Raw genomic sequence first — 25,484 nt, 5'->3', positions numbered from 1 at the left:
TATGCATTTATTGATGATACTGATCGAGATTATTAGTAGTGTCAGGTATTAATTTTTTTTATGTTGTACTTGATGATGATACACTTAAGTGATACACATATTATTATTCATGTCGGTCTTTTTTTTATGTTGTACTAATTTCGTTTACTGTTTGTCATGCCAGGTGTTGAAAGATGGTGGGTGCTGGTCGGGAGCGCGCCAAGGCCCCTTCTTCGTCGGCGCGTGGTCTGAGGTCTTCCATTCCAGACGCACCTCTCCGCCGAGCGTTGCTGGACAGTATGGCGACACTGCCGGGCCCTTCTTCGTCGACCGCGGTGCCCAGCAGGGGACGAGGTAGGAAGAGAGGATGTGGGGCACGTGGTCGCGGGAGAGAAGGTAGGGTGACTGCTACGGCGCCTTCCTCGCCGCCACCCCCAGCTGTTTCACCCGAGCACGTGACTCCTAGGGTGGACTCGTCCGAGGAGGAGGCTACACGGACTCCGGTCCACGAGCCTCCGGTCCACGGGTCTTGGGCCCACGAGCCTCGGGTCGACTGGCCTTCGGCCCACGAGAGTTCGGCCCACGAGACCCCGGAGGAGCACACGTCCGGATGGGGTACCTGGCCGGATCAGCCCGAGGAGCCGAGTGGCCATGCTGATGATGGCGGGGAGCCGACTGATATTGAGGAGGAGGGGGGCACCGTCTACCAGCGTGGTGCTACACGGCTCCCGTCCGTGCCGGCGACCCGCGAGCAGAGGTTGTTGATTTTCCCTGATGGGGAGAGGTACGTAAGTGCATTTAATATTTTTGTACCTTCTGCATTCACGTTTCTTCAAATAACTAATGCGTTGGCCTTGTCATGCTGCAGGGGTTGGGACCACCATCATAGTGTCTGCCGGCCCAACTCCGTCCTTGGAGTTCTTTGCCGGCAAAACTTCCCGGGGTTTGTCACGTTGCCTGGTGAGGGTCGGCTTCCAGAGCTTGGATTGAGCTGGGAGCACTACTTGGCTGCCCCGGCCCCGCCGGATGAGATTATCGACGGTGTCTTGTGCGACACGAGGGCAGACATGGTGATCAGAAAGTTCTGGGTAATTTCTCCTTTACACATTTAAAAATCTTCAACTAGCTAGTTATTAATTGTACTAATCAATATTGTCTCATTTGGTTGCAGACATTCTACAGGTGTGAGGAGGGATACGAGGAGGACGCGGCACATGTTATCGAGAACGTCTGCAAGCGCCTACTACAGAACTTACGGCACGAGGCTCGGGTGCAGGCTGTTCGAGACTACTACGCCTTGCGTGGTATCGAGAAGACCAAGCCGGCGTGCCGCGATAAGTTCCTGAGTAAGGAGCAGTACATGAAGGTAATTCTTAAGGCCTTCTACTTAAGTTCCTTCATTTAGTAATTCTTAGCCATAGCGCTCAAGTTTCTATTTGCTAACTTAGGCGCCTCCGAGATGGTGTGCGGATCGGATGGATTGTTGGGAGGTGTTGGTCAATGAGTGGTGCTCAAAAGAATGGCTAGCCCTCCACAACGAGGCCAAGGACAAACATGCCCAAATGGAAGGTGTGCCACACCATCAAGGCAGCTCCAACTTATATCAGTTCGGGCGGAACTGGGTATGTGGTTTGCTTCATGATTCATGCAATTCATTCATCATGCTAGCTTGAGCCCTTTAATTACTAATTTACATTGTTTCTCTCTTTCAGGCACGCCACAATAAGGTGGATAAGGTGCCAGAGGTGTACGACCTGTATGCCATGGCCCACACTGCCTCTTTCAAGAAAGTCAAGGCTTTCTCTCAGTCTGACCTCGATGATGCAAACAACTTCACCAACATCTCCTCCCACAACAAGCTCGTGAGATATAGAGATGAGGGGAAGGCGAGGAAATGGGAGGACTTTAACCCGAGCCAGGGTCCCATTGATCCAGAGCTGGTGATGATATCTGGTGGCGGGAGGTCCCATGGCTCCATAGCCATTGGAGATGGACTTATCCGTTGTCCTAGCACTCTCCTGGAGATCAAGGCGTGCCAGTCGAGCTCCGCTCCTGAGATAAGGCCTCGTGAACGGCCAGTGCAACTCGCCATCAAGGTTAGTGATACGTACTCAGCTATCTTTCTCCATTACATTTTGTGCGCTTCCATCAATGATTACAAATGGTCATGTGACTGGTGTTGCAGGCTGCTATACAGAGTGAGAGAGATAGAACGGAGAAACTTCTGGCGGAGGCGGCGGAGAGGCAGCGGGAGTTGGAGGAGAGGACGACAAAGATGATGGGAGGAGGAGAGGGCACGGAATGACATGCAGGCAAGGGCCATGTACGAGCTCCTTGTGGTAAGTTTCTTCTGCAGATTAGCCAAAACATTCATGTAGTGTTTGTCTCATTACTAACTAGTATGACTGAGTCGTCAAAACCAAATGTGCAGTCTGTGTGCGAGAAGACCGGTCAGACCGCTCCGCCGATGCCAGTGATTGCTCCTGGGAGCACGGTGAGTTTAATTTGAATGGACATTACTTGCTAGTCTTAACATTTGAGTGTCATAATGCTAACGAGACATTGAAAATGATCTTTGGTGCAGCTTAACTCCAGAAACGCATCGCACGATCCTTCTCCAGCTACCGGCACTAGCCAGCCCGCTCCTACACCTCCCTGATCACGGTAAATTTCTCTTGTGTTTTGCTTAACAAATGCATAAAGACCTAGACTTAGCTTTATTTCCTCCAATATGCTTACCATAATGACCTAGAGTTAGCTTCTTTTCCTCCAAAATGACTTAATAAGCTTACTGACCTGATAAACCATCCATTTCACCTAGGTTAGCTCATAAACGACCCATTTCACCTAGGTTAGCTCATAAACGACCCATTTCACCTAGGTTAGCTCATAAACGACCCATTTCACCTTGGTTAGCTCATAAACGACCCATTTCACCTAGGTTAGCTCATAAACGTCCTATTTCACCTAGGTTAGCTCATAAACGACCCATTTCACCTAGGTTAGCTCATAAACGATCCATTTCACCTAGGTTAGCTCATAAACGATCCATTTCACCTAACTTAGGTCATAAACGATCCATTTCACCTAAGATAGCTCATAAACGATCCATTTCACCTAGGTTAGCTAATAAACGATCCATTTCACCTAAGTTAGCTCATAAACGATCCATTTCAACTAATTTAGCTCATAAATGATCTAGTTCACCTAAGTTAGCTAATAAATGGCATATACTTCTTCTTCTAGTCTTCTTCTTCTTCTATTCTTTTTCTTCTAGTCTAATTCTTCTTCTAGTCTTCTTTTTCTAAATTTCTTATTTGTCATTTTGCAGGTTTCATTCACTTCACGGAAGCCAGCTTCCTATGATGGATTGCTTGTTTTTTCCTTTGATGCACTTCTTGTATTCTGCTCGCTTGCTATGATGGAATTAACTTGCTATGATGAAACTAGATTGCTATGATGAAACTTTGCATATTGTAATATGTATGGATCGATGGAACTATGTGCAACCTACTATGTATGTATGGATGGATATATATGTGCTGGATATTTATTATGTTGGATATATATGTGCTGGATATTTATTGTGAAAGAGTCATGTGATATATTTGCTGTGATAATTGTTGGATATAAGAAAAACAGAATAAAAAAGAGGCAGTGCAGGCTCTTTGCCGTCCGCAGCAGACGGCAAAGACACCTTTGCCATCGGTGGCAGACAGCAAAGGGGGCACGTGGCGCCCACCTGTGCTTCCTGAGAGATGGGCCATTTGGCAAATTTGCCTACCGTGGCGGACGACAAAGCTAAGCTGATGGCAAAGACTTTGCCTTTGCCGTCCGCCGTGGCAGACGGCAAAAAACAGCGGGCGCTGACGCATTGCTGACGTCAACTGGCGGACGGCAAAGAGGCGCTCAAATTTGCCGTCCGCTGGCGGACGGCAAAGGCCGCCGTTAGCCGCCTAACGGACTAACGCTGGCGGACGTCCAGTATTTTGCCGTCCCTCCTCTTTGCCGTCCGCCGCTGTAGGCAAAGGACTCTTTGCCGTCCGCCATAAAAAGCAGACGGCAAAGGACCTATTTGCCGACCCTGTCTTTGCCGTCCCTATTTGCCATCCGCCGCTGACGGCAAAGCTCTTTGCCGTCCGCCGTCCGTGCCTTTGCCGTCCGCCGTGGCAGACGGCAAAATACTGGATTCCTGTAGTGGGCGGGGATATGCATCGTCTCAATTGCGAAACATGGAACACATTGTGTATTTCTGACAACTCCGGGGGTAGTTTCAGTTGGTATGCAACCGTACCCACTTGAGACATACTTGAGAATGGACCAATGAATCTGGGTGCCAGCTTTCCACGAGTCTGAAATCGCTTAACTCCTTTCATAGGAGTGACTCGGAGGTACACATGTTCTCCGGGTTCAAAATTGACCTGCCGGTGCTTTGCATCATAATAACTCTTCTGACGGGATTTGGCCAATTGCAGTCGGTCTCTGATTTCCCTGACTTGTTTCTCGGCTTCCATCATGAGATCAGTTCCGAAGATATGGCTATCTCCAGCTTGAGACCAATTTAGAGGAGTGCGGCACTTACAACCATATAGAGCTTCATAGGGTGACATCTTTAGACTGGTCTGGAAACTGTTGTTATACGAGAACTCGGCGTATGGCAAGCAATCTTCCCAGTTCGCCCTGTTGGCTAGCACACAGGCTCGCAACATATCTTCGAGTATTTGATTTACTCGCTTTGTCTGACCGTCCGTCTGGGGGTGATAATCAGTACTATATTTTAGTGCTGTCCCAAGGCTTGATGGAGGCGGGACCAGAAAGCGGAGGTAAACAAAGAACCTCGGTCGGAAGTGATAGTCTGGGGTACCCCATGCAGACTGACGATTCTGGATACATACAGTTGCGCCAGTTCATTTGCTGTGTATCTGGTGCTGACTGGGATGAAATGAGCAACCTTGGTTAGAGTGTCCACTATAACCCAGATTGCGTCTTTGCCTCGCTGAGTCCTAGGCAATCCGGTGATGAAGTCCATGCAAACATCATCCCATTTCCATTGTGAAACTGGCAGTGGTTGGAGAAGTCCGGCTGGCTTCTGATGCTCTGCTTTCACCTTGTTGCATATGTCGCAACAGGCTACAAAATAGGCAATGTCTTTCTTCATCCCATTCCACCAGAATATTTGTTTAAGGTCTTCATACATTTTCGTACTTCCCGGATGAATGGAATACGAGGATTCGTGTGCTTCTGACAAGATTTTCCTCTTCAAGTCCGGTTGATTTGGTACACAAATTCGTCCACGGAATCGGAGGGTACCAAAGTTGTCCTTGAAGAAATCTGGGGGCTGCCTTGCATGTTTTTGTAGCTTGGCGTCATCTGGCTGGGCCTTGCGGATTTCCATCTCAAGTGTGGGGGTAACTTCCAAAATATTAGTGAGTCCAGCATCCATGATGACCAAGTTGAGCCGAGCGATCTCCTCCTGAAGTTCGGTAGGTAATGATTTTAACATGACATTTAAGCTGACGGGCTTTCGACTGAGCGCATCAGCAACGACGTTGGCCTTGCCTGGATGATAATTTATTCCAAGGTCGTAATCCTTGACCAACTCTAACCATCTTCGCTGACGGAGATTTAAATCTGGCTGAGTGAAGATGTACTTGAGGCTTTTGTGGTCGGTAAAAATTTGGCACCTTTTTCCAATGAGATAGTGTCTCCACATTTTTAATGCATGAACCACTGCAGCCCATTCCAAATCATGAGTAGAATAATTTCCCCCATGTGGTCGTAGTTGTCGTGATGCATAGGCTACTACCTTGCCGTCTTGCATCAATACACAACCAATACCTTGTCTGGAGGCATCGCAGTACACGTCGAAGCTGCGATAAATGTCTAGAAGAGTCAATACGGGTGCGGTTGTCAGACGCGTCTTTAGCTCATAAAAACTCTTCTCACAGTCCTTGGTCCACTCAAACTTTGTATCCTTTTTTAGCAGTTCCGTCATAGGTTTAGCAATTTTGGAAAACCCTTCAATGAAACGACGATAGTATCCAGCTAATCCAAGGAAACTCCGGATCTGTGTTACAGTCGTGGGCGGTACCCAATCGAGCACATCCTTTACTTTGCTCGGGTCCACGGCTATGCCTTTGGCGGATAGTACATGCCCGAGAAACCCAACTTGCTTGAGCCAAAATTCGCACTTACTGAACTTGGCGTATAGCTGATGGTTGCGGAGCCGTTGTAGCACTGCCCGGAGGTGATCCTTATGCTCTTCTTCACTCTTGGAGTAAAAGAGGATGTCGTCGATAAAGACTACCACAAATTTGTCGAGGAAGTCCATGAACACCTTGTTCATCATATGCATGAAGAAGGCAGGGGCATTGGTGAGACCAAAGGATATCACGGTATATTCGTAAAGACCGTATCATGTAGTGAATGCGGTCTTAGGAATATCTTCCCTTTTAATCTTGAGCTGATGATACCCGGTCCGTAAATCGATTTTTGAGAATACTTTAGCCCCACTGAGCTGGTCGAACAGATCATCAATCCTTGGCAGTGGGTATTTATTTTTGATGGTGACCTCATTCAGCTGGCGATAATCTATGCACATACGGAGACTGCCATCCTTTTTACCCACGAAGATTGCAGGTGACCCCCACGGTGAAGAGCTGGGATGAATATAACCTTTCCGGAGTAATTCGTCAAGCTGTTTCTTTAGTTCCACTAATTCTGATGAGGGCATCCGGTAATACTTCTTGTATAATGGTGCGGTTCCGGGCACAAGATCTATGGCAAATTCCAGTTCCCAATCTGGTGGCATGCCTGGCAGTTCTTCTGGAAACACATCAGGGTACTCACTGACCACAGGAATAAATTCCAATTTGACCACAGCAGTGCACACTAGTTCTGGCTTGGGTATATGCTTGCGAGCATAGAATTTGGTGAGCTGCCCATTCAGACTGGCTAAATTGACTTCTCGGGTTGCGCAGTTTATACAAACTTGATATTTGGTCAGCCAATTCATTCCCAATATAATATCCAACTGTTCAGACTCAATGATTATCAGAGATGTTGGAAAGTGGACCCCGTTGATATTGATCTCCAGATCACGGCAGACTAGATTGCTCTTGATTATAGATCCCAGGGTTTGTACCAGCATATTTTTGCCCAAAATTGTGCAAGGAAAATTGTTTTGGGCGGCAAAACTCCGAGAAATAAAAGAATGGGAAGCCCCAGAGTCAAATAAAATTACTGCAGGTATGTCATTAACAGAAAACATACCAATGACGACTTCTGGCTTCTCTTGGGATTCATCGGCGGAGATATGATTCACGTGCCCAGTGAAGTTTTGCTGGGTTGGCCCTGACTCCATAAAGTTGACTTGTGGCCTGCTCAGCGCATTCACTTTGTGGTTCTTGGGGCACTGTTTGGCATAATGTCCGGGCTGCCCACAAGTGAAACAAGAATTATTGCGCTGCCGCTCCTCATGAATTGGATTGGCCACAACATTCTTGACTTGAGTGGTGGTCTTGTTAACATTCTGCTGCCAATTTGGCCGGTATTCCACCCGAGTCTGCTGCCAGGTACGAGCCTTTTGCATAGGTTGCCCATCCTTCTTTGGCTCAAACTTGTGCTTGTTGTCGTTAACAGGCCTATTATCTGATATAAGCTTGTGTTCCCGTTCAACAATGAACGCCTTGTCTACCAGAGTTTGGAAATCCGTGAAATCAAACATACTGAGAGCACACCGAAGTTGTGGATTTAAACCTCCAAGAAATCTGTCCATCTTCCTTTCTTCGGTGGCTACGTCATACAGAGAGTAACGGGCCAGATGATTGAATTTTTGCAGATACTCAGCCACAGATTGATTTCCTTGGACAAGCGCGAGAAATTCACGCTGCTTGGCCTTCATAACTCCAGTAGGGATGTGATATTTGCGGAACTTATCCTTGAAATTTTCCCAGGTGACTTCCTCATCAATTGGCCACATGGCTTTTGTATTTTCCCACCATATGGAAGCTTCGCCTTCAAGGTAATGGGTTGCAAATGGGACTTTATCATTTCCTTCAGTACGGGCGATCTCAAGCTTTTTCTCCATGGTGCGCAACCAATCGTCTGCATCCAATGGGTCAACAACCTGACTGAAATTGGGTGGATTGGTCCTCTGAAAATCTGACAGCTTTGAGTGATGACCATTCTGATTTCCATTTTGTCCAACTCTAGCTTGCACACTTCTCAATATTTCAATCAGATCATTGTTCCTTTTTTCTTCAAACATACGCAGAACTTGCTCGGTGGAGGGAGGATCAGGCGGAGGAGGTGGTGGCTGAACGTACGGCTCGGGAGAATATCCTGCCTGTCGTGCGGAACGACGAACAGGAGTTCCCTCACGAACATTGCTACTGCCGCCTCCCCGCGTCATCCTATTGAGTATTTTTCCCAATGCAACGAAATCGAGATGAGAGACATCCAAGAATAAAATTGGGGAAAAGCCAGCAACAATTCTCGAAAAAGACAAAAGAGCGAAGGGAATACGGCGATTAAAGTCCCATCATAATTATACACAGACTCATACATGAAAATTTAACAACCTGACTGGTTCCACTACTCTCATACATGAAGCATCATGGCTCGTACAACTACATCCGTACACCATCTAGACGATTGCGAATACTCAAAGACACTACTGCTCTGCTGGTGCTGCGGTGACCTCCCCTAAAGCGGTCTCAGATCCCGAACTGACGTGGTTAACGGAAACTTCCGGGTTAAAGGTAACACGACGACGCTGCCTCAAGGGCTCTCCCTCAGGGGCAGGGGTAGGATGAAGCATCAGGGCTGCAGGAGTAGCAAGAGGTGAGACCCACTCGGCAGGAGCACTGAGAGGGTTCACGGCCCGAACGCCTGTGCTACTCGGGGGAGTAACCGGCGAAATAGGGCAGCTAGAGCTAACTGGGACATAAGGGGTAAATCCCAGTGAGGATGGAGTAGTGGTGGATCTAGTAGTGACCAAGGTAGCGGCTAAAGCAGTACGGGCACGACTCAGCTCTCGAGCCAGCTCGTGGATCATCAGATAGCTAGAAGTGATATAGCGAGCAAGATGGCTAGCAACACTATCAGACTCCGGGTTAACGAGAGGAAAATGGACACGACCGTTGTCGTGCAGAGATGGGTAGTAATAGAATCCTGGGTGATGCTGCATTTGAACCTCGGTATAACGAAGCTCGACAAGGACCTCAAATGCGGCAAACTGGACAGCCTGAGAAGCGGTGGAGGCGTAACCGCTCTGAGAAGTGCGAGTGTAAGAGCCGGAATCGGAACTGGTGCGCAGAGTAACCATTGCGAGATACTCATACATTGAGTCTGCTAGACGCTCCCGGTACACACGGTAGACTGGTTCGTCTCCATGAGGGTACAGCCGACGCCACACGTTGCGGAGAAGGTGCGGTGACGTGTATGGCATCAACCGCAACTGGCACGGATACGGCACCGGAGCCATCTACACTCACAACCATTAACAGGTTAGCATAAAAATAATAATCAAATGACTACAATGCAACAACCAGCTATAACTGCTACCGACACTCACATTTACTCGTGTCTAGCGTCCAGTTAACACGTCGTAGTCTAGCGTGGCCTACAGTCAGCGCGGCTCTGATACCAACCGTTGTGGCACCCCGGCTCAGAGCGACCGGTTTACCCTGCATTGCCAGCCTAGAGATCATGTCTTCTGGCAACACACAACATATTGGTACAGAAAACAACCGCTTTATTGATGCTAGCGGAACAGAGTTCATATTACAACAGTGGTCGAGGCCAAGCGGCACACTCGGTGCGGCGGAACAATATGTACATTATTTAGTGAACATAAAGGGGGCCTCGACTCGAACAACTACGTGGCAGCGGAATAACGTCGTAGCGGAAGCTCCATATCATAGGGACACTGATGTGGACACGATCTAGACTCGAACAGCGCTCCTTTCCAACGAGACTTTCCTCAAATCTGGCATGACACACCAGGTCAGTACATTGAATGTACTTGCAAGCTCACAACAAGCATAATCATAATGACAAACAATATCATGATATTTAACCAATTATTAATAATGCAACATTATATGTCAACATGTTGTGAGCAAGCCCGAACGTCCCTTAGGACAGCTTACCAACTGCGATCATCTCTGGACCACAAACACACCACCATAGTGGTCTTTCTCAAGAACAACTCGTGATCCTTACGGCGATCACAACCACGACCATCATTTGGTCCCAAATACCTCGATGGCCTTTCTGCCATCCATTGACAATGCAAAGTTCATAGCTTAGTGTGCAATTTTTATTAAACGTTGACTCATGGCGGGACCTAGTACGAGGTGTCCGTGACCGTGGACTCGGCTATCGATAGATTATACACTCTGCAGCGGTAGCACACTGTACCCACACCACGGGACCCATGGCCTCGCATTCCCATTCAGGTGGACCAACGGCATTCCGACAAAACCCCTCCATTGCCACAACACTCTCCCGGCCACTCCGACCCAAATCCCCAACGGGCTAGTCCTGGGTGGCCCCGTGTCTACCAAAGACACCCCGACCACCGTCGTGGTCAAAACACTCCCACTCGGGGACTCGGTACCATAATATCATCAACGAGCACACAAGATTATGTGTGCTTACCGGGCCAGGGCAAACACGACATAATCTTCCCTAGATGAAGGCACCGACCAGAGGCCGTGTCAATGGACCGAATCAAGGCCTTCCCACAAGGCAAATGTGGTTGCACTGGAAAGAAACTCGATTCAGCGGCACCATGACCCAGTCAACGATATATGCAAGTTGAGTTATATTCATGATTAACTTTAAACTAAAAATGACCGGTGTCATAGCATGCCATGAAATGCAAAACAACACATGCATCACATATTGATAAAAAATGACTGACATCATCCATATGCACACCAAGCATAAACGTCAACAACTCATATTACTCTACTTGCTCAAAAATGACTCACAACTTAACCAAAATATTTTGCAACAAGTTTTATTAATTTCCTACGCAAGAAAGTAACTCCGATAAATATTTCATATGCCTGACCAAAAGATATCATTATCAACAACCCTTAATTTCTTTATCACTTAGTTGGGTTCAAACATTCTGTAAGACAAGTAATATGACAAAACAAGTATTTAACAGAATATTTTCTAACAAATTTTTATCAATTTAAGAATGCAAACACAAAGCCTTAAATAATTACTAACATGCATAACAAAATTATTTCTAACATCACCTCAAATAAATTTTAACTTGCTTTACCCACTTAAACTGGTTTCAACTATTCTGTAAATCAAGCATAAGAACTGACCAATACTTAACAGAATACAAATAATTCAATAATTATTTAAATGCATCGTTTAATCATTTCATTTAAGTGAGAAAATCACAAATATTGAAATGGCATCATAAAAATGTTGATGTGGCTTGCCTTAGTACAGATGAGGTTCACAAGCCTCCTGGTGATCCTCAAGACAAGCCTCACCTTCTGAAAATAATTTTAAACACAAAAAGAGAATATCAAGAACACTTCTGAAATTCACCAAAAATTCTAAACAGCTCAGAAAAATCTCATCTTTGGTGAGCTGTTAGATTTCCTTTCAAAGAACACAATGCAAAAAGAATCATCTCATTTGGACTTATGGTTAAAAAGTTAAAATTGTTTGAAGCTCTCTGGAATATAAATGAATTTGAATAAAAAGAAACAGCTGGGGGGTGACGTCGAAGGCGTAAAGCCCAGGAGCGCCACCACTCGTACCGCTTCGCACGTGTACTGAGTGGCTGACTAGCAGGCCCCGCTAGTCAGGTGGAGGAAGAGGGAGAGAGAAACAGAGAGGGCCACGGCTTCGCCGGAGCTCTCGCCGGCGACGAGGCCTCCTTGGCCCAAACGAGAGGGAGGGATTGAAAGAGGGGACGATGGTGCACCTGCCCGTACCCGTAGCGTGGCTAGGGGTGGTCGGACGACGTCGGAAACTAGCTCGCAAGCGGAGGCAGAACATGGAGGTCGCCGGAGTTGAGGAAGACGGCGAGCAGAGGTCACTCCAGAGGCTCCAAGCGGGCAAGATAGCCTCACCGGAGAGAGGCGGAGGCCTTGGAGGGGTCGCCCAGGCCTGGGAGGGGCTGGAGCTTCCGGGCTACGGCTTCCTACTCGATCGTGGGGTGTGTGTGAGTGCTGGATGGTGCTCGAGGAGGCTGGGGGTGGCTCTATTTATAGGCGAGCGGCGAGGGTGCTTCGGGCTCCGCCGGTGGACACCTGTCCACGGCGCCCGGCGACGAGCGGCGTCAGTGAGAGGGGGAGAAGGCGACGGAGGTCACGCGGCCACTGTGGGCAAGCGGAGACGAGCACAGGATCAAGGGGATGGCGACGAGCACAGTGCGCTCTGCACTGTTGGGCTGGCCGGACCTTGCCCGTGCTCGCTGCGGCGAGCTCCGGCGTCAGCGAGTGCCAGGGAGGAGTTCAGGACATCGAGACGATGATGGTGGCGGGGTTTGGCATGGTTGGGCAGGCGGGGGAAGCGAGCACGCTCGAACAGAGCGATCGGCGTCTCCCAGAGCGCGTCGACACGCATGCCTGGCATCATGGACACGCGTGGTCACCGCGCGAATTCTCTCCTCAGGCCAGCCTTCGTCCAAAAATCATGTCTGGCATGTTGTTCGTGGTAGTTTTGAAGTTTACCACGGTTTGGTTTGGATCCAGGTGCAGTAGAGATGATTTTACAAGCCAGGTAAGTTTCTGGTCAGTAACTTTGTGATGTTACTATGGTCAAATGGCTGGGAGTTTGGGGCTGTGCTTTGGAGGCTAGTTATAAGTTACTAAGGTAAAGATGCACAAGAAAGTTCAGGTCAAATGGAGCAAGTAAAATGGTAGTTGCTGTAGAAACCACCATTTCTGTCCAGAACAGAAAAGATTTTCTGTAGCAAAAATATTCCAAAAAGTGATGAAATATTTTTGCTCAGGGAGGTGCCCTAGGGTCCCTAGAATATTTGTGAATTATCTTAGAATTTTCTGAGCCATAAAAATTAGGGTTGCCTTGAAGCAAACAGATCTGGCTTATGGTTTTTGAGAGAAAATGAATATTTTTCATTTAAGAAAAATATTCCAAAGGTTATTTTGTGGTGGATCAGAAGTGAAGTGATGGTTTGGGAGAGAAGTGAACACTTGGGTGAAAGCCAAGCATGCCCAAGTGTTTAAGTCCAAATGAAAAGATTCAGAAACTCCAAGTTTCAAAAACTTTCAAATGAAATTTCAAGCAAATAAGAAAGGGCAAAAACCAGGCTGTCACAACGGGAAGGTGCGAGATTAGGGTGTGCGGGATTGGTAGTTCGAATATTCCTCCACAGGTGGAGTACGGTCAGTCATTTCAAATTGCTAAGTCCACCCCACGGAGCTATTAGATCAATAATGGACATTAGATTAAGATTTGTGGGTTCAATTGTGTGGTGCTGATTGGTTCGTGCGTTGTTATGGGTTTAATTACGGGGTGCACGTAAGAAAGTTCTTGTTGGATTGTTTAATAGTAGTGGAGATAGATGCAGGCAGGAGTCGGTCGATGTGTGGAGTAATAGTAGTAGATGCAGAATCATTTCGGTCTACTTGACATGGACGTGATGCCTATATTCATGATCATTGCCTTAGATATCGTCATAACTTTGCGCTTTTCTATCAATTGCTCGACAGTAATTTGTTCACCTACCGTAATACTTTCTATCTTGGGAGAAGCCTCTAGTGAAACCTATGGCCCCCGGGTCTATTTTCCATCATATAATCTTCTATTTTCCATCATATTAGTTTCTGATTTACTTCCTTTGCAATCTCTTACTTTCCGATCTATAAACCAAAAATACCAAAAATATTTACTTTACCGTTTATCTATCTGTATCAGATCTCACCTTTGCAAGTAACCGTGAAGGGATAGACAACCCCTTTATCCCATTGGGTGCAAGTTGTTGTTTTTTGTGTAGTTATTCGGTGACCTGTGCGTTGTCTCCTACTGGATTGATACCTTGGTTCTCAAAACTGAGGGAAATACTTACTCTACTTTCTGCATTAGCCTTTCCTCTTCAAGGGAAAAACCAACGCAAGCTCAAGAAGTAGCACACAACGACGGTAGGTATTTCCCTCAGTGGTGAGATCAAGGTTATCGAATCAGTTGGAGAATCACGCAACACTACGTAAATAGTACCTGCACACAAAGAACAAATACTTGCAACCCGGCGTGTTAAAGGGGTTGTGAATCCCTTTCGGGTAACGGTGCCAGAAATTGTCAAGTTGAGGGGATAAAAATATGATAATTGCATAAACAGATCTCTAATAAATGCAAAATAAAATAAAGTGCAGCAAGATATTTTTGGTTTTAGGAAATATGGATCTGAAAATGAAAGTGAATAAAAATAGATCTTGAAGGCAAATATAATAACGAAGAGACCCTGGGGCCGTAGATTTCACTAGTGGCTTCTCTCGAGAAAAATAGCATATGGTGGGTAAACAAATTACTGTTGGGCAAATGATAGAACTTCAAATAATCATGACGATATCCAGGCAATGATCATTATATAGGCATCACGTCCAAGATTAGTAGACCAACTCCTGCCTGCATCTACTACTATTACTCCACACATCGACCGCTATCCAGCATGCATCTAGTGTATTAAGTTCATGGAGAAACGGAGTAATGCAATAAGAATAATGACATGATGTAGACAAGATCTATTTATGTAGAAATAGACCCCATCTTGTTATCCTTAATAGCAACGATACATATCTGTCATTATCCATAGGTCTACAATGAACTACTCATGCATCATAGGAGAGGCACCAATGAGGATGATGAACCCCTCCGTGAGGGTGTCTAGATTGGATCTGTGGTTTCTGGAACTTGCGGCGGTTGGAATTGATTTTCGTCGACTCCCCTAGGGTTTCTGGAATATTGGGGTATTTATAGAGCAAAGAAGCGGTGCGGGAGGACACCGAGGTGGGCACAACCCACCTGGGCGCGCCAGGGCTCCCAGGCGCGCCCTGGTGGGTTGTGCTCCCCTCAGAGCTCCCCTCTGGTTGTTCTTTGGCCCAACAGGTGTCTTCTGGTCCATAAAAAATCTCCAAAAAGTTTTACTGCGTTTGGACTACGTTTGGTATTGATTTCTTGCGAAGTAAAAAAAAAGCAAAAAATAGCAATTGGCACTGGCACTATGTCAATAGGTTAGTCCCGAAAATGATATAAAGTTGCTATAAATGATATTAAAACATCCAATAATGATAATATAATAGCATGAAACAATAAAAATTATAGATACATTGGCGACGTATCGGCGCTTCTGATTCCTAACACTCGACATCGCAGCCTTGCTCTGGCCGGCTGCCGGATCTTGAGTCTGCTTGGTACGACGCTCGGTGCATGGTGGCGAATCGACCTCTTCGTCGTTGTTAGAGTCGTCACTGTCGTCTTCACTATTGTCTGCATAATCAAAGTCGGCACTCCCGCCCTCACTTTCTGCTCCACTAGCGAATCGTTCCCCGTTCGGCACGGGCGAGTACATCTTCGTGAATGCCTGCAATATATAGATTTCAGAATCAGTCGGGTCCCAATTCAGTTGCATATTGAAAACAAAAATGATTCACTCGACAAGTTATGCCTCACCTCTCCTGGAGGATGCTCAGCTTCAAGAGGCAGATTTCGCTTGGCTCTGCGTGGGTTATCTCGGGCTCTGGTGATGCTCCTGAGCCACTGGGCCAATGTATCCTTGCCAACCTCTTCTGGATGTGTCCTGGCAGTGTCGTCTACACCCGAGTACAGCCACATGGGATGGTCACGTACTTGCAGAGGCTGGATGCGCCGACTGAGGAACACCTCCAGCAAATCCAGGTCTGTCACTCCACCCTGGATCAGCTCAACGACTGGTTCAACCAAGATTGCCACCTCGCCCTTCTCCTCCTCTTCTACGGTCAACGAACGGGGGGCAGAGTCTCTCTAGGGAGAAAGGGGGAAGACCAGTCGAGGCACCGGGAGTCGGAATGTCTTTGCAGTAGAACCAAGTCGACTACCACCCCCTAACTGACTCAGGAAAAGTCATGGAAGGGAAAGTGCTTCTACCCGTCATTTGAACACCTAAACCCCCACACATCTGGATCACATGTGTTTTCTTGTCACTCGGGTTGGCTTTCTTAACCGACTAGGATCAATAGGTGAAAATATGTTTGAACAGGCCTAAATGAGGATGGCACCCCAGGAAGTTTTCGCACATTGAAACAAATGCAACAAGATATGATATGGTGTTTGGAGGAAAATGGTGGATTTGTGAGCCAAATAAGTTCAAGAAACCGTGGAAGAATGGGTGCGGAGGCTGTCGTGGGAACTAGTCTGACAGTAAGAGTGTTGGTGTCAAAACCGGCGGATCTCGGGTAGGGGGTCCTGAACTGTGCGTCTAAGGTCGATGGTTACAGGAGACGGGGGACACAATGTTTACCCAGATTCGGGCCCTCTCTATGGAGGTAATACCCTACTTCCTGCTTGATTGATCTTGATGAATATGAGTATTACAAGAGTTGATCTACCATGAGATCGTAATGGCTAAACCCTAGAAGCCTAGCCTGTATGACTATGGTAATGAGTATCCTTTCCGGACTACACCCTCCGGTTTATATAGACACCGGGGGGATCTAGGGTTACATAGAGTCAGTTTACATAAGAAGGAATTTTCATAGTTGATCGCCAAGCTTGCTTTCCACGCCCAGGAGAGTCCTATCCGGACATGGGTACCGTCTTCGGCCTTCATGTCTTCACAGCCCACCAGTCCGGCCATTTGATAATAGACCGGATGCCCGAGGACCCCTTAGTCCAGGGCTCCCTCAGTAGCCCCTGAACCTGGCTTCAATGACGGGGAGTCCGGCGCGTAGATTATCTTCGGCATTGCAAGGCGGGTTCCCTTCTATCCAAACTCCAAGATAGTCTTCGGATGCGATGATAGTATTCGGACCTATCACACACACCATACACAACCGCAGAGAGAATATAATTTTACGCGAGTCCCATCCGGTGACAACTTTTCGTAGCATGACATTACGTCTGACCGGTCATAATTCCAAACCATTTTTGTGTTTACCGCTCCATGTTCCGAGACGCGGTTTGCCATTGGCACGTCTTGTCAAAGCAGTGCCCCCTTATTGCGGGATTCTCATCAATGCGGGTATGGGTAACCCAACCGTGCTATTTACACATGCCATGGGAATAGGCGAGCTTTTAGGGCGAGTGGGGAGGCGCTTGATATTCGTGGCCTTTATAAGGGGATAAGGATTTCTTTCTTCACCCACACCCTTTCTCTTCTTCAGCCCTTCCGTCCTTGAGCTCCAGCGCCCAACCTTTAGCTTTCCCTCGTTCGAGAAAGTACTCCAAACATGTCCGGATCCAGAGCTGGAGGCAAATGGATGGCCTCCTCTATTAAGAAGAAGGACATCAAGGAGCTTCGGGAGGCCGGATACCTGGCCAAGGAGATCGCTCATCGACTCCCGGTCAAAGGACAGATCGTCCCTACTCCACAGCCCCATGAGAGGGTTGTGTTTCTCACACATTTTGTCCGCAGGCTGGGATTCCCTCTCCACCCGTTCGTCCGCGGACTGATGTTTTACTACGGGCTAGACTTCCATGACCTAGCCCCTAACTTCATTCTCAACATCACGGCATTTATTATCATGTGCGAAGCCTTTCTCCACATCCCACCTCATTTCGGCCTATGGCTGAAGACCTTCAATGTGAAGCCGAAGGTGGTGAGCGGTCAACAAGCAGAGTGCGGAGGTACCATGCTGGGCAAGATGCCTAATGTTACCTGGCCCGAAGGCTCCTTCACGGAGATGGTGAAGGGGTGGCAATAGGGGTGGTTCTACATCACCGAGCCGCGCGACACTAACTGGGCAGCGCCCCCCGAATTCCGATCCGAAATCCCGATGCGGCTCACCTCTTGGCAAGAGAGGGGCCTAACCTGGGGTCCTTCGGATAAGCTGACTGGGCTCCAGAAGTGCGTCCAGAACATGATAGATAGGAAAATCAAGCTTGTAAACGTGATCCAGGTCATGCTCGTTCGTCGGGTCCTTCCGTGCCAACGCCGGACTTGCTGTCTGTGGGAGTACGATCCGGCCAAGCACCAGATGCTACTAGAGCTCTTCGGCACGACGCACGAAGACATCTGGAAAGTGCTCTTCAAGGCCGGTGAGACGCCACCGCCCACGACCGAGGATCGCGGGATCAGCTTAAAACGCCCGGCTAATGCAGTAAGTTCTTTCATGTTTTCAAGGTATACCCTTTACTAGCATATTTTGAGGAAAAAGCCTAAGCCTTCCTACCCATTTTTTCAGGCCTGGATCAAGGTAGCAGGGGGATTAACTGTCCGGCTCCGCTGCCCGAAGACCCAGAATTTGCATTACTGACGAAAATGCTGTTTCCATCACCTTATGAGGTGCCGGAGAAGACGGCCAAGAAAGCGGCCAAAGGGGCCCGGAGGGGCCCTCGCTGAAAAGGCGCTTCGGACGTGATGTCCGAAGATGAGACTCACTCTTAGTCCACCGATGATGATGATGAGGAGGAGGAAGAAGATGGCTCCCTACCTGATGTGGGGAGGAAGAAGAGAGCGGCCTCCACGAACCTGGAGGCGAAGGCGCCCAAGAGGGGGAAAGGCTCCCTTGTGGATAACCCCGCGCGGGACGTCGATAGCAGTCCGGAGCGACCTCCCCGAACCAAGCCTCAGGCCGCATCGTAAGTATCAAAATCTTTATGCACGCCCAAATGTCTAGCATTTCCGCCTTGTAATATTGATATGTTTGAATCATGTTATTGCAGTCCGGCCCGGGACAGTTCTCCGCGATCTTCATCCGAAGGTTCGCTGCACCCAAAGGAGAGAGCCAGCATGTCACCGCCGCCTGCTTATTCTCCCTCCGCCAAGGGTTATGATGAGGGGGTGTCCCAAAGGACCTCCTCAGACCGGGGGAAAGTTCCGGAGATCATCAGGGTGGCGTCCCAGGATGACTCCCGGGACGCCAGACACATGGGGGCAAAAGCCCCTATGGAGACGGATAATATGGGCCGAGTTCTATTCGATTTCTAGCCGGAATCTATTCCGGAGTCCGGCGAACGGCTTTTCCCGAAAAGAGGGGGTGTACCGCCGGTGACCTCTGTCCAACCGGAGGCACTAGATCATCTACTGGAAGCGTTGCAAGGCGCCTCCATTGTGGATGAGCACTGTGCCCATATGGGTATGGTGATCGAAAAAGTCCAGTCCGCCAAAAACGGAATGACTAAAGCATGCGCTAGCCTTCTAACAGGATTTGAGGTGAGTAATGTAATTGTAAGAAGAATGTCACAGCATAGACAGTAGCCCCTGATGCTCTGTTTGGTGTCCGGAAAGAAAAAGACGAGCAGAGGATCAAAAATGATTTTCGCAGGAGTCTAACATAAGGTGTCTATGTGAATAAGCAGGCCTCGTTGCGGGCTGCTACCGCTCAAACCACGGAGGTCTCCGGACTGAAGCGGAAACTAGAGTGGGCCGAGGAAGAGCTCGGCCTCGTGAAGAAGCAGCTGGAGGATAAGCAAGGTATGCAGTAACCTGCGTGTATATTTAAGAGGAATAAATGGTTCAGGCTGACTAAAGTGTCATGAACTTTACTAGGGGCCACGACCGAGGTGGCGGCCCTCAAAAAGGCGTTAGCCGAGGCCGAAGAAAAAGCGGCCAAGGAACGTGCCGCGCGCGAAAAGCACGAGGCCAAGGTCAGTAAGGTTCAGCAAGAGCTCCAGGACGCCGTCAAGAAGTACGAGTCCTTGGAGCGTGATTCTAAAACACAAGAATCCGAACTTGCTAAGGCCTGCCAGAGCGCGCAAGATGCCCGAGCCGAAGCCTAGAGCGCCCTCCAGGAAATCCAGGCGGCCAAGAAGGTTGCGGCGGGTAAGGCTTTCACTATGCAAGGCAAGTACGCAAAGGAAGCGGTCCTTGTACTTACCCGAACTTGTGTTTTCCAGGGGCATTTATAGATCTGCCGCGTAGCGTATCATATGCTGCCGAGTTCTATCGGGCCAAAGAAGGGATGTCTACGGAGAAGCTGTTCTGGTCCCAATATCTTGGACCAGAACATCCGGTGCCCTTTAGCGACCAGTTGAAACAGCTGGTCGAGCTGCACAAGTTGGCCGAGTTAGCCATGAAGGACCTGATAGTCCGGATGTGGCCTGCCGAGCCCGTGCCCGCGGCTACTTTGGACTTGTGAATCGGCTTGTGAGTGCCTGCCCACGGCTTGAAGTCGTGAAGCGGTCGGCCTGCATTGAGGGTGCACGGGTGGCATTCGCGCGCATCAAGATGCACTGGGTGAAGATGGATGCCAACAAGTTCATGACCGAGGGGCCACCTGAGGGCAAGGAGCATCGTCGACCCGAGCTGTATTTCGACGGTGTCCTGGAGGGATCCCTCCTTGTGGCGGAGCAATGTGCGAAGGACGTGATATTCCCATGAAAACATTCGGGTTGTCCTGTAATATGAAACAAGATTGGTATGTAATATGATGCTTGTGATTAAATTTTACCTCCTGTGCGGCCGTATATTAAAATCTGAGGGTTGACCAGTCGTCAGCTTCTGCCCCCACGTAGATAGTACGGGGGTGTTCGGGATAAATCTAAACACTCTTTACTCCACATTCTGGTCCTTAAAGGAGGTGTTTAGCGCAACGAACAAGGCAATCAAACTATACGGCCTTTATTACCCTCACTTAGCCATAGGAGTTTGACCATGAAAATTTCGGCGAAGCCCTTGGTGTTCGGAAGGCCGAACTAGGGGTGTTATACACGCCTAATCGGATAAAACCGATTCCTCGCATAAAGCGGAAAAAATCTCTAGGGATTTGAGATCTCTCGAACAGCTGACCAGCTCTCGCCGCATCATGATAGTCAGTTTTTGGCTTTCTCTACTGAGGTGCTCGTCCGGAAGAACCAGGACACAATGCAGTAGTTCTCCCTTTACTACCTTAGTCGATATAGCGGAATGTAAGGTAGCAAACACAGGAGCCGGGCAACCCAACTATTGACCAAAGACATTATTCGGAGCCGATGCATATAATGCTATAAGTACGGGGTGCCGAACTGTACTATGAAAGTGTTTGGACTTTTGTTGCCGTAATGCGGGGCGTGATGAAGCCCCTGGCGCCGTAATACGTACCAGAATGTACGCGTGCAACGAGTAATGAATACAAAGAAAAAAGGGGAAGATTAAGTAATAAACTGACGCTGCGCTTTATTTTTGTAATGTGATTAATACGTCGAGGCGTATTTGTACATGTAATACGATAAGCAAAAAAGGCTATTTAACATGCTAAGACCAAGTGCGAGCTGCGTGCGGGTATGTAAAACAGGAATAGCAATCGTTAACAGAAGCCACTTGGGGATTCCCTTGTACGCCAAAGCTCCTTGCCTCCTTGGTGTGTCCGATGAACGAGTTGTTCGAAGAAACTTCGAAAAGAGAGGAAAAAGCTGAAATTAGAAGAAAAAACGAAGGTGTGCGAATCCTGGGGTCGGTCGAGCCGCACTGTGGATCGCAAGCTAGCTATGCCTCCATCAATACCCATGGGATTTTGGGTGCGTAGTTATGCACGAATGTCACTACCTCGTCGGGATTGGGACTAAAGCCGAATTGTTAGTCGAACTCTTGGCGAGCCGAGCTGTCCTGTTGCAGTGTAGTCCGGACTTTCTTAGTGATGTCCAGGGGCTCGCCAGCCGGGTTATAGTTCTGCTTGAGAAGGCCGCTCTGTACTTCTGCTGCTAGGGCGGCTGTGTGCTCTTCTGTATGGAGGGAGCGTTCCGTGTTTCCATTGACTGTTATGATGCCGCGTGGACCGGGCATCTTGAGCTTGAGATAAGCATAATGTGGCACCGCGTTGAATCTGGCAAACGCGGTTCGTCCGAGCAGGGCGTGGTAGCCGCCGCGGAAGGGGACGATATCGAAGATTACCTCTTCGCTTTGGAAGTTGTCCGGAGAACCGAAGACCACCTCCAGCGTGATTGAGCCCGTACAACGGGCCTCTACGCCTGGTATGACTCCTTTAAAGGTAGTCTTTGTGGGCTTAATTCGTGATGGATTAATGCCCATTTTTACACACTGTATTCTGATAGAGCAGGTTGAGGCTGCTACCACCATCCATTAGGACTCGTGTCAGGTGAAATCCGTCGATGATTGGGTCGAGGACTAGTGCGGCCGAACCGCCATGACGGATACTAGTTGGGTGATCTCGATGATCAAAGGTGATCGGGAATGACGACCACAGATTGAATTTTGAGGCGTCTGGCTCTACCGCATAGACGTCCCTGAGTGCGCGCTTGCGCTCCCTTTTGGGGATGTGTGTAGCATATATCATGTTCACCGTTTTGACTTGAGGGGGAAACTTCTTCTGCCCCCCGGTGTTCGGCTGCCGGGGCTCTTCGTCGTCGTCCTCGCTTTGCGATCCCATTTCCTTGCTCTCGGTATTTAACTTGCTGGCTTGCTTGAAAACCCGGCAATCTCTGTTGGTATGATTGGCTTGTTTGTCTGGGGTGCCGTGTATCTAGCACGGACGATCGAGTATGCGGTCCAAGCTGGATGGTCCATCGCTGTTCCTTTTATAATGTTTCTTTCGCTGGCCGGACTTGGAGCCACTGAATCCGGCGTGAACTGCAGTGTCATCGGTGTTATCGCCATTACTTCAGCGTTTGTGTCTATTGCGTCGGGTCTTGCCGGTGCTGTTTTTTGCCTCAGAGGGGCCTGCCTCGTTGGCTGTGTTTTTACCACGAGCCAGCCAACTATCTTCACCCACGCAAAAGCGGGTCATGAGTGTCGTGAGGGCTGCCACAGACTTCGGCTTTTCTTGGCCGAGGTGGCAGGCGAGCCATTCGTCACAGATGCTATGTTTAAAGGACGCTAGGGCCTCGGCATCCGGGCAGTCAACTATTTGGTTCTTCTTGGTTAGGAACATAGTCCAGAATTTTCTGGCTGATTCTCCAGGCTGTTGGACTATGTGACTTAGTTCATCGGCGTCTGGTGGCCGGACATAAGTACCTTGGAAGTTGTCAAGAAAAGCTTCTTCCAAGTCCTCCCAGCTGCCGATGGAATTTTCAGGCAGGCTGTTTAACCAATATCTAGCTGGCCCTTTGAGCTTTAGTGGGAGGTATTTGATGGCGTGGAGGTCGTCTCCACAGGCCATATGAATGTGGAGAATAAAGTCCTCGATCCATACTACGGGATCGGTTGTTCCGTCGTATGATTCAATATTGACGGGCTTGAACCCCTTGGGAAATTCATGATCCATTACCTCCGCTGAAGTCCGCCTGCGTTTATCGGCCCGGGAGTGACTAGGTTTTTCACGTCCGAATAGGTAGCCGTCATCGCGAGTCGAAAAGCGTCCTCGCGATCCGTAGATTGATCTGGTATGTCCTACTCTACTGTCCAGGTCCTGCCGAAGGTCGTATGTATAGTCCCGAGCTGTTTTGTCTCTGTTTTTACGATGCGGTGGGGCGGGCTGTTGTTTAGCCTGAGTTGCCGTTTTATCCCGTAGGGTGGTCGGTCCGCCGCACTATCCTGACCGCGTGGTGGTCGTTCCGTATTGCGCGAGGGAGGTATGGGCTCTGGCGCCTCCTCATCGAACTGAGGTAGTAGTCTGCGTTTTGGGTAACACTTGGTTGGACGCTTGAGGCCGTATTCTTCGGCTGCCAGGACATCAGTCCATCTGTCAATGAGCAGGTCTTGATCAGCTTGAAGCTGCTGTTGCTTTTTCTTCAGGCTTCTTGCAGTAGCTATTAGCTGGCGCTTGAAGCGCTCCTGCTCGAGGGGTGCCTCAAGCATGATGAAATCCTTGTTGCCGAGGCTCTCCTCATCCTCGAAGAGTGGATGGTAACTATCGTCATCCGGGTCATTGGGCATGGCCTATTTATTAGGGTTAACTTGCCCATTGTCTTGTTCCTCCTATTCGGATGTTGCTCCCACAGGGTCTTCATTTTTTTCCGTGTCATCCGGAGTACTATTTTCTCCGGTGCCAGTGTTGCTATCTTTTGAGCGACGTGACTTAGAACGGCGTTTAGGGCGCCGGCGCTTGGACTTTGTCTTAGAAGGTTTATTCACAACTGGATCTTCTTTGTCATCGTCGCTAGACTTTTTAGGTGTGTCAACCATGTACACATCGTACGAAGAGGTGGTCGTCCAACGTCCAGTGAATGGTGGGTCTTGGCCTTGCTCCTTGTCAGCATCGTCGTCCATACCGTCGATGTCTTCGGAGCCATAATCAAGCACGTCGGTTAAGTCCTCGACGGTGGCTATGAAGTGGGTGGCGGGTGGGAAGCGAAATTCTCCATCATCGACCTCTAGTTCGAAGCAGACATAGTTCGGTCGTGAGTCCCCCACCAAGGACAGGTTTTTAAATGAATTTAGCACATCACCCAAGGGCGAGTGTTGGAAGACGTCTGCGGCGCTGAACTCGAAGATCGATGACTGATCCAGCTCGGTGTCCGCAGGCGTACGGGTTTCAAAACTTATAGACGGAAACGAGTCCGGAATTCCGTTGACGCAGATATTCCCAAGTGTTGAGTCTGTGTGTGGCTCCAACACCGCGTACTTCGTGGCTTCGGATGGAGCGATCTGCTCCGGATCTAAGGCCGTAGTAGTTACATGAACCATCTCCTGAATATGGTTCGATGACAGATTTAAGTCATGTTCATCAGAGCGAGGGGGAGCGATCGCCGTGGTCTCAAATTCGTTGAAGATCAAGTCTCCATGGATATCTGTGACGTAGTTCAAGCTTCCGAATCTGACCTGGTGGCCAGGGGCGTAGCTATCGATCTGCTCTAGATGGCCAAGCGAGTTGGCCCGCGGTACGAAGCCGCCGAATACTAAAATCTGTCCAGGGAGGAAGGTTTCTCTTTTGACAATGTCACTATCGACGATTGAAGGGGCCATCGAACCTTTCGTCGACGGCACAGTGGAACTCTCAATGAAAGCACCAATGTCGGTGTCAAAACCGGCGGATCTCGGGTAGGGGGTCTCGAACTGTGCGTCTAAGGTCGATGGTTACAGGAGACGAGGGACACGATGTTTACCCAGGTTCGGGCCCTCTCTATGGAGGTAATACCCAACTTCCTACTTGATTGATCTTCATGAATATGAGTATTACAAGAGTTGATCTACCACGAGATCGTAATGGCTAAACCCTAGAAGCCTAGCCTGTATGACTATGGTAATGAGTATATCCTTTCCGGACTACACCCTCCGGTTTATATAGACACCGGGGGGGGGGGGGGGTCTAGGGTTACATATAGTCAGTTTACATAAGAAGGAATCTTCATAGTTGATCACCAAGCTTGCCTTCCACGCCCAGGAGAGTCCTATCCGGACACGGGTACAGTCTTCAGCCTTCATGTCTTCACAGCCCACCAGTCCGGCCCATTTGATAATAGACCGGATGCCCGAGGACCCCTTAGTCCAG

This window comes from Aegilops tauschii, chromosome 4 (assembly GCF_002575655.3).
Source record: "Aegilops tauschii subsp. strangulata cultivar AL8/78 chromosome 4, Aet v6.0, whole genome shotgun sequence".
NCBI classification, from domain to species: domain Eukaryota; kingdom Viridiplantae; phylum Streptophyta; class Magnoliopsida; order Poales; family Poaceae; genus Aegilops; species Aegilops tauschii.
The sequence above is the reverse complement of the archived record's forward strand: the minus strand, read 5'-3'. Positions refer to the sequence as shown.